Consider the following 14509-nt stretch of genomic DNA (forward strand, 5'->3'; position numbering starts at 1 on the left):
GTACGACTGTTGCACCCGGAAACATGAAAATAATCGCACGATTACGTCTCACAACTATTGTATCCTGGTGCAGTGGTCGTTCATCTCTCGTACAATTTTATATATTGCTTGCGACTCAAAGACAACACTTCTACAACAGGACGGAAAAAATATTTTCGAAAAAAAAAATATCGCACGAGTGAGGCGCCAATTGTGAAAGGGGTTTTAATGACACCAATCAATTATCCAACTACAGCATATTGTAAAATAATGACTACATATACATATAAAGAAATAACATTTCATTATTGCCGTAATTAGTTAAAAAAACATGTGTAGATAATAATTGCGATGAGAATTGATAAAAAGTAAATTATAACAAATTATTTGGAAAAATAAGTAGTAACACTGCAAAATTAAAACACGACACAATATAGGATTTCACTGTTTTATATACAATTAATAATAACAATGATTGATTTGTATTGTGTGACATTTTTCCGAAATGAATTTACGCATAGTTATTAAGTATTTATTTGTGCAGTATATATTACCGTCAATCTAATATTTACACAACTAATTACCGGTTAAGAAACGGGCACTTTGAAACAAGCATATATGTAGTTTTTTCTTTAATTATATATCAACCAATTATATTTTGATTATTTATATGCAATTCAGAGAAACAATTATTCATGCTTGTCATGACAGACATTAGTCGCATTTCAGTGGAGCAAAGTTGTTGTTTCTAAGTTAATGTCCAATTAAAGGAAACCGAAAACCTGACTAAATGAATACGATTCATCAATGTTATTTACACATTGTATTGCCTATGAGGTGAATAAGCAAAAAACATGTTAACTTTTCAGGTGATATATTTGCTAAAATATTATTGTATTCATATCTATAGTATTATTATGAGATGCACGACTAATAGCGTATCGACAAGTGGATTTTTCAGTTCATTCAAAGTTGTGTTCTACAATAAGCATATGCTTTGCATATGAACCGGTTACCGCACAACTACTCCAATGAATATAACCACACAGACCAGCACAACTTTACACATTGTCTCAGGGGCATGGGTAACAGTTTTCACGTTTCACAAATGAATAGTGCTTTGTTATAAAAAAAATGTAATGCACCAACGGAAAATATTGTATTAATCGGGTTTTTATTTTGGTTGCTGTCATTGTGTAATATGAGGTTATTACAAGGATACTGTATGCACGAAGACAATGCAGTGGAGGTCGATTCTACCGTGTACTGTCTGAGCGCATATTTTGCAGTATCCTCATAATAACCTAATTATTATACATCATGGTAATGCCAAAATTCTGAGGGCAGCCGTGTTTGTTTTTATTATTAGAGGACGGTTACGGGCGTAATCGTTCCATATATGGAATTCGCGTTTTCTAATATGATACGATAAAAATACCCCGTAAAATACCGCAAAAGTACGACACGCTGCACCAATAGCGTTACGGTGACAGATTCATAATAATAATTGGTATTTGGTAAACTACATTGATTTGGTGGCAACAAGTTAATCGTCTAAGTCTTTTCCTATGAAAAGAAAAAAAACGAAATTATTTTAATGAAGATGTATTTATGACTGTACTAATATGACCCATATCATGAAACCTAATTTATGACTTATTAGCCGCAACACATATATGATACACGTAGTTCTATAATATTACAATTGCTATCAATCATTTTAACATGCTTATATTGCATATTTGTAATAAACAAAATATTAATTACTTCTCCAATGAAGGTGGTTCTTAGTATGATGCAGTAATTGGTGATTGACGATTTAGAACAATCATGAATTGCTAAAGATATTTAAAGAAATTGTTTTTTGTTTTCAAATTGCCATATTACCTTGACCCCAACTGGCATCTGATATGTTGAATCTAGTTCTCGTGTATCTGGAGAGAGTGACATGTAGTTATTATCTTCTCCATGCGCCTGAAATAATAAAGACTGAGTAATATGATTGAATGTTTTTTTTCCAACACGAATATTCGACATACATATTGTTTGAATGACAAAAGTTCCCTTATCTTATCGATATTATCAACAAATAACAATTATTTGGTAAAACTTTTTTGATTGAATATTAAAATAAAATAATATAGATCAAAACATTTAATTATGAATTATATGAAATGTTTTTATGGCAACAACAAACATTATTTAAACACGTCATTTACTTATACAACATACGCGTAAGTGTAAGCGAGACATCGTATCTATGTACTCATTAAAGTTACAAAAAATATTCCAATGTTATGGTTTGCCGAAATAATGGTTGTACTTTTAAAATAAGTATCACATTACAGACTTGTATTGGAGGTACTCATTCGATACCAGTAGATAATTATAGTAGCATAATTCATTATAGTCGATTAGCATAGATCACAACTACGATCAATGACTATTATTTACCCTAATTGGCATTGGCATTTCATAGGTGTCTTCCATTTTTCCTGTCACAGGGGAAACTGTTGTATAGAATCGATCATCTTCAGAATGCTTGAAATAAAATTAAAGAAAATTGTATTAAATAAATATAACACAGATGGAAATCATAGCTAAACTTTACCAAATTGGGACCTTCGAAGTTATCAACTTACCTGTTTTGTTCCGTCTTTGTTTGCACGTTTATATAAAACAAGTAAAACAACAATGACAACTCCAGAACATATCAGCATGGTAACCAGTATTCCACTAATAATACCAATATTACTTGTTTTACAGACAGGTTCTGAATGAAATAAACACACGATAATATAAACATGCAATTCCCCTTATTTGTCTCCAATTTTGCTATCTGTGCGACATTAAATGCGAAAGAAATATGTTAGAATACAAGCATAATCAATTCACATGTAGTGTAGTGTAGTGTAGTGTAGTGTAGTGTAGTGTAGTGTAGTGTAGTGTAGTGTAGTGTAGTGTAGTGTAGTGTAGTGTAGTGTAGTGTAGTGTAGTGTAGTGTAGTGTAGTGTAGTGTAGTGCAGTGTAGTGTAGTGTAGTGTAGTGTGGTGTGGTGTGGTGTGGTGTGGTGTGGTGTGTTGTCTTGTGTTGTCGTGTGATGTGATGTGATGTGATGAGACGTGATGTGATGTAGTGCAATGTAGTGTATTGTAGTATAGTGTTGATGACAATCTAATGTATTGTAAATTGAGTTGTAATATTTGGCATAAGACAATGTTTAATATATACCTTGAGATAAACTGTTTGGTTCAAACCTACGATTTTCACATTTACCATTAATTTCACAATATGTCACAATGTACGTAACGCTTGTATCATCTACTTTATACATTAATATATCTCTATCAATGCATTCTTGTACAATAACCAGCATTCCATCTGCGTCTTTCGTTTCAATCTTCACACATTGGTATTTAATATTTTCATGTCGTGACCAGGCTAGTGTATTAGTCCCAGCGTCAGTTGTAACAGTTGGTTTAACTATATAATTGAATGGGGGGATAGAATATGTAAATATAAGTATTTGTGACTATACATTGAAAGTAGAGTTTGCGTCTGAAAACTTACGGAAAATTACGAATAAAGGCGATTGGATGTAAATATGCGTAACTTAACTTACAATACGTATAAAACGGTTGTATACTTGAAAACTCTCCCATTCCGTTGTTGTTTTTTGCCTTTGCTCTTATTTCGTATGCTGTAGATGGTTCTAGCTGCAGTAAATAGATAGTCATGTTGCGTGTTCCCATTCCATCTGACGGCCACGGCACAAACACAGTATCCAGTGGTGAACGATATTCGACAAAGTACAGAACGTTTTCTGGATCTCCACCATGACTTCCGGGTAGTATTTGGAGTGTCAACGAATCATAGTAACGATCTATAATGTTTATACCAACAGGTGCTGCCGGTGTGTCTAATATATATGAAATATACAATATCAAATAATATAATGTAAGTAATGTATATTATATCTGAGTTGTATTTATATATTCTCGGATAAATCTATGCTGTGCTCACCTGACTGTAGCAGCTCAACGTGGAGTATAACCGATCCTACGTCATTAGTTGCTCTTACATTATATATACCAAAATGATTGTGATTTACTAAAGTGATCGTGATCATCTTTCATCCATGCACCAAATGTTACTGGTAGAGGATATGCATCCACAGATAGGACCATGGACACCGAGTCACCAACTTTGCAATAATATACATTGTCACTAACAGCAGTTGGTAAATCTGTCATATATTACAAATAATAATAGTAAACCGTGTGCAAAATGAATGGTATTGGATTTTGTTATTTTAGTATTTTGAACATAATCATAATTATGGTTTATCTATCAATAGGTATCATTATTTTAGGATTAATATGTCCATAACATTAGTAAATGTGGCACGACTTCAATATATAATTTAAATAAGTCTTTCGTTGTACTATAAATACTCACATTGTACAATCATATTGACAATTACTGTTTGTGGATTATTCTGGATATCATGATTACTTTCACATTTTAATTTCTTTCCAAAGTCAATTTTATTTGGAATCATTGATAATTCACTGACTGTGTCTTTTCTACCATCACTATCCCATAATATTCTACTGTTAACATTGCTGGTAATTTTATCATCATCTATATACCACTGTATGCTGGCAGAAGGATGGGCTTTGGTAGTTCTACAGCAGATGTCAAATGATTCTCCCGCTGTCATGGTAACATTAATGCTGTCAGGGTAACCAACAAAATATAAACTGTTTGGAGATACTGTAAAATGTATAAAGAGTAAAGTATAAAGAGAACAAGTCTTGTACAACGATATCAAGGCATGTGAAAGAACATATGAGGTGATGGCCAGAATGGTAGTTCTAATCTAGTTCTTGGCTCCTGGGCCATACTCAATTGTTATAGAAAGTGTTGTGAACAGTGATGCACACACAATATTACTGAAATAATAACAATAATAATGTGATAACATTAGTAGACATGCTAATATTTGATATATAATAAATGTTAAATTTTAAAGCTTTTTTTGTCGATGTAGTTGATAGATCATTCAAATTCAAAGTATAAATGTCAAACTTTACTTTGTTTACGTTAATTTAATTTGTGGAGTGACAGGTTTCATAGGTTTCTGATCTTGTGTGATATGAGTGAGATATTGGTGAGCCATAATGATACAATAAATGTGTATGGTGGCTATTTTGCAAATCATATTCAAAAATACATGTGTTGAACTAGCAAATTGTAAGTATACCAAGTTGTTGGGAATTCAGAAAAGGAAATCAACCTTACAAACCTTTTTATTGTAATTTCAAAATTGCTAACAGTGTCGCCCAAAATGTTTATACAATACGCAATATGTGGAATGATAAATGAGTAAAGTATTTGCATGTAAAGTAACTGATTTTAGTAAATAATGATGTAAGTAAGTGATAATCACTACAGATGTACTGTTTTTTTATCGACATTACTTATGTAGGGTTTCCAATCTATTGTCAAGTGTGACCGCTAGATACACAGCAAACGACACGAGTACTATTGACAGGTCATTTTTGCAAATGATATTCATCTTTTAGTAGCGCGCCCTCTAGAATTTTGCTTTTTAAATCATGGAATTCATGATATCAATATTAATGGTTACTTTATTTGATTTACACCAGATGGCGACTTTCATTAATTCAATATTAATGACAGTACTATTGACAGGTCATTTATGCAAATGTTATTCATCTTTCAGTGGCGCGCCTTTTAGAATTTTGCTTTTCACCATTCAGCAATGATGAAATTCAAATATCAATATTAATGGTTACTTTATTTGATTTACACCAGATGGCGACTTTCATCAATTCAATTTTAATGACATCGATACAATTAGAACGGAATAAAATAAATTCGTTAATATAAATCATCAACATGAGTGGGCCTAAATTGGAAGCCAGTGGTACATCACATGGGATGATTTCATCATCAGAGTCGCAGCTTTTTGTACTGATATATTGTTGCCGACTTTTCGATAGGTTTGGTACCAGCTCAAGGTTGATCCTCTTATCTCATAGCGCTTTACTATAGACAGCAGAATATCATTGTTAATGGTGTCAAAAGCTTTTCTTAAGTCAATAAAAACACTAAATTCGACAAGTCCAACGTCGATTCTTTTGATGAATTTACAGATCAAGTAGAGCAATTAACAATTCGCGAAAGAACTGTAAAGTCATCGCTGATACTTGAGGTTTGTGATATTATTTCCCTACCAATTTTTCAGAAATTTGGCAAATAATTTTTGAAGTAGTGTTGTCCATGCTGTGTATGTGTAGGGCATATTCTTGCTGCCTTACAAATGCTGCGTTGGAACATGGTGAAGACCGTGTTTAGTACATTACTATTGCAGAAGCAGACGATATTGCAGGCGATATGAAAGATAACACCAATCATAATTCTCGTTGTATATAATAACCTATGGTTTCACGAATTCAATGTGTGGTGTTGTATGTGCAAGATTGACCAGTTTGCGTCCCAGTCCTTATTTGTCTTTGTATATATAATACTGTGCTATTTTAGAGTTTTTTTAGTCAAATTATCCCTGTTTTTTCCACACAAGTGGTGATTGAATTCTCGATTATTATTCGGTGTTTGGGGGTTAATATTAGAGCCTGGTAGAATCATCACACTAACCTGACCTCGTATTCTTTTAGCTAAGAATATGTTACTATGTATATGTCTAGTTTTACATACTTCGCATATACTTTGAGAGTACATCTTTAATGTCAGTCAATTCAATACAGTCATATATATATATATTTATAAATCCTTACCCCACACATCAAGAATAAGTTCTTTAATAACAGGTTGTCATTTAGCAATAGTTGCATCATTTGTAGCTTTACATGTCAACGTTGTATTCTGATGGTCTAGATAAGTTGGTGTGAATGTCATGGTACTTGTTGTATCTTTCAGATCACTATCTTGTATATTATCTGATATTGCCTCAATGTCATCTGGATTATCATTATCAACAGTCCACTGTATATCAGATGCAGGACGTGCTCCCATAGCAACACAGGTTAATGTACTCAAGTGACCAGAAGTAACTATGACAACACCAGATGACTCTTCCGAAACGGTAACACTGTTAGGAGATACTGAAATAGAAATTACCAAAAGACATCAATATTTAATGTAATAGTTTTACTATGATATGATCACAATATTGTAAATCCATTAGTAGATGTTGTATCAAATTATTTATTATCTACACTATATTATATCATTGTTTACTTACCTTGTATATCTAGTTTAATATTTGTGATAACTGGTTGTATATTTGCTGAATTACTTCCTTCACATGTAATAGTTTTACTATGATATGACCACAATGGTGTAAATTCTATAGTAGATGATGTATCAAATAATCTATTACATACACTATATTATATCATTGTTTACTTACCTTGTATATCTAGTTTAATATTTGTGATAACTGGTTGTATATTTGCTGAATTACTTCCTTCACATGTAATAGTTTCACTATGATATGACCACAATATTGTAAATCCAATAGTAGATGCTGTATCAAATTATTTATTATCTACACTATATTATATCATTGATTACTTACCTTGTACATCTAGTTTAATATTTGTGATAACTAGTTGTATATTTGCTGAATTACTTCCTTCACATGTAATAGTTTTACTATGATATGACCACAATGGTGTAAATTGTTTAGTTGATGTTGTATCAAATAATCTATTATCTACACTATATTATATCATTGATTACTTACCTTGTACATCTAGTTTAATATTAGTGATAACTGGTTGTATATTTGCTGAATTACTTCCTTCACATGTAATAGTTTTACTATGATATGATCACAATGGTATAAATTCTATAGTAGATGTATCAAATAATCTATTATCTACATTATATTATATCATTGTTTACTTACCTTGTACATGTAGTTTACTATTTGTGATAACTGGTTGTATATTTGCTGAATTACGTCCTTCTAATGTAATAGTTTTACTATGATATGATCACAATGGTACAAATGCTATAGTAGATGTATCAAATAATCTATTATCTACACTATATTATATCATTGATTACTTACCTTGTACATCTAGTTTAATATTTGTGATAACTGGCTGTATATTTGCTGAATTACGTCCTTCTCATGTAATAGTTTTACTATGATATGAACACAATGGTGTAAATTCTATAGTTGATGTTGTATCAAATAATCTATTATCTACACACTATATTATATCATTGATTACTTACCTTGTACATCTAGTTTAATATTTGTGATAACTGGTTGTATATTTGCTGAATTACTTCCTTCACATGTAATAGTTTTACTATGATATGACCACAATGGTGTAAATTCTATAGTAGATGTTGTATCAAATAATTTACTGTCTCCACTGTTTGGACTGTCAGAGTTCAATGACTGTACAACAGGTATATTCTGAGTGTCCCAGTCTATATTGGAAGCTGCAGGTTTGGATCCAATGGTTTCACACGTCAGTATATGTGATATACCATCTGTAACTATGACGTCATCACCTGATGTATATCCACCTGTATTGCTATCATCTGATATTATAGTTGTATTGACACCAACTATAGAAAAAAATAATTGAAAGATAAAATATAACTGAATTTTATGAATGTGAGCAAAGTGAGTACAATTATTTTTGATACAAAATTATCATGATTTGTGTCAATTATATATTTATGTGAGTACAGGTCGAGTGAAGCACAACAAACAAATCTTGAGACGAATTCAAAGAACGATTTTCCAGTGCGTACCACTTTACAAACTTTTAACATATTCAAGAATTGATAGTGGAGCACGATTTGTTGAAAATTTCAGTAAGAGGAAACGTGTTAATGGTGACGACAGACAGACAGACAAGTTATCCCCATAACTTGCAACCTTCATAACGTAAGTTAATATATAAATACAAAAACACATTACGTTCCGGGTGCGACCACAAAAACGGCTTGTGGAACTGCATTGTAATGTTTCAGATTTGTGATTGTAGAGTGCGAACGATAATATAAATCTCTTACATCTCAGTGCTAACACTTAGACGTGTGTAGTATTTCTAAAATTCAGCAGAATTGAGAACACCGTAGTCGACATATTTTTCAATAGTAGTGAAATTGTAACTATAACGTATGAATGAATGATCGATCATGTTACCCATTGATTTACTTGATAACTGTTCCGAACAAAAAAAGATGTAAGAGAGTTAAAAAGAGCGTGAGGCCTTGGATTGATTGAAACTCAGTTTGACGCATGCGTTAACCAAACATTGGTTTCACCGATACGGTATCGGTGACTATTCGTCGAGTTATAGTTTTAGTTATTATCATGGCAATGTTAAATCTTCAACGACAAGGCGACAAAGATTCAATGTGTGACACCGTGCCAAAGCTATGCACGGACAATGCGTCATATGGTGAGTCAGCTGTGTCTGTGTACAGCTAATATTAGTGCACACTTGACGTGCGTTATCGACGTACTATAGTGAATTCGATCCAAATCTATTCGAGTGAGTAAGACCGGAAAGCCAAAAGGCCGTTTTTACTACCTTTTAAATGTATTTTGACAAAACTCCAATCGAGAGTCCTATTTGCAACTGAAAAATAATCACAGCTGTAATGAGTTTAGGCATATAGTGTAGGGGAAGAAACAACAATTTGCCCGCCATGATATAAAATTACCACTTTAGTCTCCCCAATATTTGAAGATGTTCATGATATAATGCAGCTAATTACCAGCATGATAATGAGTCTCCCTGAAAGATTTCATGCAAACACACGACTCAAAAATATTATTGAAAATCCCCCAGTACTATCCTGGGCACAGATAATGTGTAGCGACTCTATAATCTTCATAAGGGGTAAACTAAAAACTATATAAATAACTCTTTTCAATAGGATGATTTATTTGTTGACTTTGATGTACTTTGTAAGTCTGAATTATTGCCATGTAACATTGATTGAAGTTAGGACACTCGGAATTTTTCAAACTACATCACTGACATCACTTTCACCTACATCACCTACAAATATATGCAGAATACAAATCAAAATGTATTTAATTGAAGTATACACTGACAAGCATACACTTGCGTAGCTTGAAATTATATTGGCGGGACAGGTCATAAGAAAGATCGTTAATGCTACGACCGATCGGCCGCCGATCTTGGATATGTAAACGCGTACTAGTGATTGGTGATATGCGACGCTTTGCTATGTGACCAATGGACTCAATTCGCATGGTTATGAGCGAACGTTTCGTACTGAGGCGCAGGCTGACTAAGTTGTTGTTTTTTAACCCAAACAGTGCTCAATCACAAAACAAATTACAAAAACCGGACATAATTTAACATTATTATACTTTGCATACTTTGAGGTATCTTCGTAATAATCTCATGTTATTAATTTGTTATTTAGACGCGGCAAATAAATAATCTACTCACCATTCACGTCAAGTTTAACCCTCGTCACTACAGCATTTCCAATAGCATCATTATCGGCTTCACATTTGATGTATTGATGATGGTAATTCCACTGTGGTGTAAATGTGAATGTACTGGATACATCAAATAATTCGCTGTCCTCTGAATTAGGAGTAGGTGATGTCATTGTAGTTGACTGTAGTGTATTACCAATATACCACTCTATAGTAGGTGCAGGTTTTGCCGTAGCTGTACAAGTCAGTCTAGAAGACCTTCCAGCATTTACAGTAAAGTCGTCATCATTGTTATATCCATCTATTACTGGGGATGATGGTGGAACTGAATAAAAACAACAACTATATAAAAAAACCTGAGCAGAAATAATGCCAGGGTTGCTACAAGTTAATTACAGCTCATACAAATTTAACAGAAATTTGGACTTGTTTCAGTAGCAAAGCTGGTTCAGTTAAATATGCATGGTATGCAAGTTTAATGAATAACCCTATAGTTAATACCGAATAATCCAACTTCTGCAATGACCATTGTGACATTTAGTGTGGAGTATCACTGCTGGCAATGTATGGGAAATATAACTTTATTCATGTTAAACGTCATTGGATAGTCTGTCATCAACCAATGTAAAACGCGTAATTTCTGTTTGATTTTTAAAATAATTTCTCTAGGTCAGGTCTGATGAGTTGAAAAATTAGCATTAAAATTGAATAGCAATTATGGACATTTTACCTATATCAACTAATTATTCGCAAGCTTAAATGGCGTATACAATAAAATTTTGATTCGTGGCTTTAACGAGACTGGGCTCGATACTGTGTTGTCAATACTAGTGCAGTGGCATAGTTACATAGGCTTCACATTTAAAAACTTTATCTTGGTCACTATTCAATACTGGTATGTACTGTAATGTACTTGTAGTGTCATATAAACCATTACTTACCTAATACATCCAATATCACATATTTACGGTGTAATTGTGGTAAATTCATAGACTTCACATTTACTATATTTAACTTGGCCACTATTCCATACTTGTATGTACTGTAATGTACTTGTAGTGTCATATAAACCATTACTTACCTAATACATTCAATGTCACATATGTACTGTAGTGTGTGTGTGTGGTAAATACATAGGCTTCACATTTAATATCTTTATCTTGGTCACTATTCCATACTGGTATGTACTGTAATGTACTTGTAGTGTAATATAAACCATTATTATGTGTGTCACTTGTTGTTATAACATTAGTTATCTGTGTACTGCCAATATACCAGTCTATTGTCGCTGCTGGGTTAGTTCCTGAAGTCGTGCAGATAAACGTGGTCACGAAATTCCTAGTCACCATTGATGTGTCACCATGGTTAAAGTTGGTGAGCACCGGTCGACTTGATAGCGGTACTGAAAAAATACAGAAATAATAAAATACTTTATTGCATGTTGGCTCGTGCTGATAGGAATATGGCAACATTTTGAGAATATGATTTATGTAAATGCTATGCGAGCTTATTTATTACTGATTTAGAAATTGTTGACAAATATTCGCCCACGCATTGCAATTATTATGATTCGTAGTGTACAATACTGTTAATCCATTCGTGCTTAACTTGCTTACTAGTTTAAGGTATACATGCCAATCAGTGCATATAATAAAAACGTGTCTTCATTTACCACAGACGCTGTTTTATTCATTGTAGCTGCCTAAATCCAGAGGTATTATCTTTTAGTTTTTTTTATTGCTAATGTTTTCGGTATACCATTATTGTCACTTTCACTTATATTGTAATAGCACGAGGTCTGATTTAGCTGGGCATTTGACAATATAGCACCATCTATAGACGGGTTCTGACCATGTCATTATTGGAGTTGAGAAACCGGAAGTACCAAAATATGGAAAGCTCTGAAGTCCGCGTAGAAAACTTGGATATATCGCCATTATTTACTTCATCGTAGTAGCTGATGCGCTGGGTTGATCTTTAAATTTCGGTAAGAACGACTTTATAACTAAACTAAGTTTAGTTCCCTCTTTTTGAGCTTGTTTGTTATGTGTTCGGGTGATGCTATCCATTAAAGTCGTCAGAAATACTTTATTTAGTGGTGATGCAATCGTTCATACTGTACTTTCTATGACATTGTTCATCTCGTGTTATTTAGCGGGGCGTGTTTCTGCCTGCTTTCACAGTTTGTGATGAAATATTGTCCAAGTTGTTTTACTTTGTTTGAGCCTGTAATTTATGCGACCAATTGTTGTGTATTTAGACGTTACTAAGCTAGTGTGGCACTCGTGTAATCTTGTGTGCCGTAGTTGTTTACAAACAAATTTATTGTACTTTGTCTATTCGATTTACAGCCAATCGTTCTATCTGCATTTATGTGCTGAAATATACGTTTTCCGAGTTGTATGAAGAACGCATTGGCAAGGATGAAATCCAGCTGTAGACAGTGTTTATAAACATTTCTATGAGTCATTGATAATACGGGACTGAATGTAAATTTCGAGAAACTTGTTTATAGCCAATACATTAGTTATTACAATAGTAATACACATGCTAATCAGGATTCAATGTCAATTTAAAAGACACGTTTTTTTTCCCAGCCATTATTACACAGCCAAATGGTGGATTGGTTGTAACTATAGAACTTCATTGCGGAGACGACGGGTGGAAATAATGAAATACAATTAATTTTACTCTTCGTGCGCAGGCTAAAGAACCAAGCCTAGAGAGCATTCATCTATCTCAGTGCTAGTATAACGAACATGGCTAAGTTGTTTTAAAAGACTACTCATGTGAGGTATACGTGAGTCCTTCAAGGTATACGTTTTCATTTTTAAAGCTGTCGAGGCAACATTTTCCAAACAGCATGTTGTACTGCGTGGTTACATGTTACGTTGGCAAGCATGAGGGCGAGCGCAAGATTTAAGATCATATTGAGCCAATTAGTTAAATGAACATCTCTCTCTATTTCCACATAATATAGAGAATATGCAGTCTTTTATTTTAATTAAAGTCGCAGTACGCTTGGGGAAAAACATAGCAAAACTATTGAATCCTTGCCCGCAAGGGAATAGTTGATGGAACTGGTTATGTTGAGACCAATAATTGGCTAAATTCTTCAAATAGTGAAATTTGCTAACATACTTTTCATTTCTTACTACCAAATATCACTCGTAGCTATACATTTAGGGGTGGGGTGTTGATTTTGTGATGTTCTGCTTTCATTGATTTTTGTAGTTTCTCTAGAATAGTGGTTGATCATTATGAAGGGAATGGCCTTGGAAGAAAATACCTTTGGAAGTGTCTTCATCGAGTTAAAAGCTCTGCAGGTATTACTGGTGCTGTTGGTGGGATCTCCTGTTGTTTGATTCCACAGTATTCTCCTTATTAGTGACATCATTCACAAAACTGCCCTAATCACCACTTTTATTAAGAGTGTTAGGTATCAGAGACAGTTATACCCTGTGATTTGATCAGTTCAGTCTTGCTCACTGAATAATGCAGAGCCTCTAACACTTTAAAAGGACGAATATTTTCAAACTGAACATGACCGTTGTAAGATAGTTTCCTTTTCAGTTTAATGGGTACTTTTTCTGATTCACTTAATTTGTTTGGTAAATTCACAATTGCGCTGTTTACATTAGCAGCTACGTTGACAATATTACCATGGATACTTAATTGCCGTCACGTGGTAGCTCTCTTATTTGCATCAATGGAATTCTTGGAGAAATAAATCTTTCTTCACGTTGGTATAAACTTAATTTAGGATTGTTGTCAGGAAATTTAATTATATTAGCATATGAACATGATGGGATAGCTCCCCTTTTCAGGGAATTAACACAATCACTACATATCCATTGTTTATCACTTACTAATTTAAAATCAGCTATACATAATTTAGCAAGTTTCTAATTATATTTATCATGATTACATTCAATAACAGAATGTCTATACCATGTTTGATAACAGCAATTGCATACATATTCTGGTCCTTCAGATACATCTCTGAAATTCATTACAGCAAGTTTCAGA

This window comes from Saccoglossus kowalevskii, chromosome 5, assembly GCF_978046115.1.
Source record: "Saccoglossus kowalevskii chromosome 5, keSacKowa6.1, whole genome shotgun sequence".
NCBI lineage: Eukaryota > Metazoa > Hemichordata > Enteropneusta > Harrimaniidae > Saccoglossus > Saccoglossus kowalevskii.